We start from the raw sequence: 1,255 nt of genomic DNA, 5'->3' as shown, positions 1-1,255 counted from the left end.
GGAAGCTGTATAGCGAGCGAGTAGTCTCCACCTCCTTGTCATCGGTTGCACCATCCTTGTTAGTCTACATGAGATAGAGGGTAGTGGTCAATGAGTGCATAACACAGATCGAGAAACTAACAATCTTTTCAAACTTATCCTCCAAGTTTGTGTTTTATCAGGTCAACAATCGACCTCTCCAACCTTTCCACCTCCTAATTTTTAATCTTCATGGCATCTTCCTATTAACTATGATCTCTTGCCAACACCTTATACCTATGGTCTCCATCCCCTCTAGTGACCTCTACTTTGGTATATTTCGTAAATATGTTAAATTTTTAATATTATAAATACTTAAAAAGTTATATGATAATTTAAGATATTTTAAATTTTGAATAGTTTACTATCTACCTAGAGTTAATAATTAGTAGTTTACAAGAATTTATTTGCATATCCATGATTGTACATTTACTATAATCAAATTTTTATCTTTTATATTATCCATTAGATATAAATGATGCTTGATTCATTTATGATAGTCAATATAATACTCATTATATATAAACAATTTATTAATTATAGAAAGATGTCATTTTATTTTCATTATATATAACTTATGTTTTAAACATTCATTACTATTTATTCATGGTTCATTATATATAAATGATTTTTATGTTGTCAATAATTATGAATTTAGTTCAAGCAGTTGAGTTTGATTGGTCGAAGCATTACGTTCTCATTGTAAAAATCTATGTTCAAATTTCTAAAAAAAAATTAAGAATTAAATATTTTAGTTTGATCTTTCATTATTTGATAATTAACAAATACAACTTGAAAAACTACATAGCATAAATCATACTTTATAAGTTCTCTTCATATACAATAAAACATATTCTGAAACTAATGTATCCTTACCATCAAAATATGAATATAAGAAAATTGCTTTAACACTTGCCCCTAAGAAATTAGGACATCTAAATATTGTGTGTGCAACATAATATTCTCTCCCTATAGTTTAGTGATGTTGCAACTTGCTAATTTGCATATTTACAATTTAATATTGAAAATATCTGGCAAGCAATTATGAATTTGTTGTTTAAACATCATACACTAAGACTTGATTCCTACTTCCAATGTTTTAAATAATCAAAATTGACTTAATTTTTTTTAAATTTTTTTTAAATTGAAAAACAATTAGAAAAATGGGCACGTGAAAAATGAGAGCTTAACTTGCTCAGAGAAAGAATTTTTGCCATGACAGTCACAGACATATCAT

The sequence above is a fragment of the Cupressus sempervirens genome, chromosome 4 (genome assembly GCF_028749045.1).
Source record: "Cupressus sempervirens isolate cs-2001-9-10 chromosome 4, ASM2874904v1, whole genome shotgun sequence".
NCBI lineage: Eukaryota > Viridiplantae > Streptophyta > Pinopsida > Cupressales > Cupressaceae > Cupressus > Cupressus sempervirens.
Note: the sequence above shows the minus strand (reverse complement) of the source record.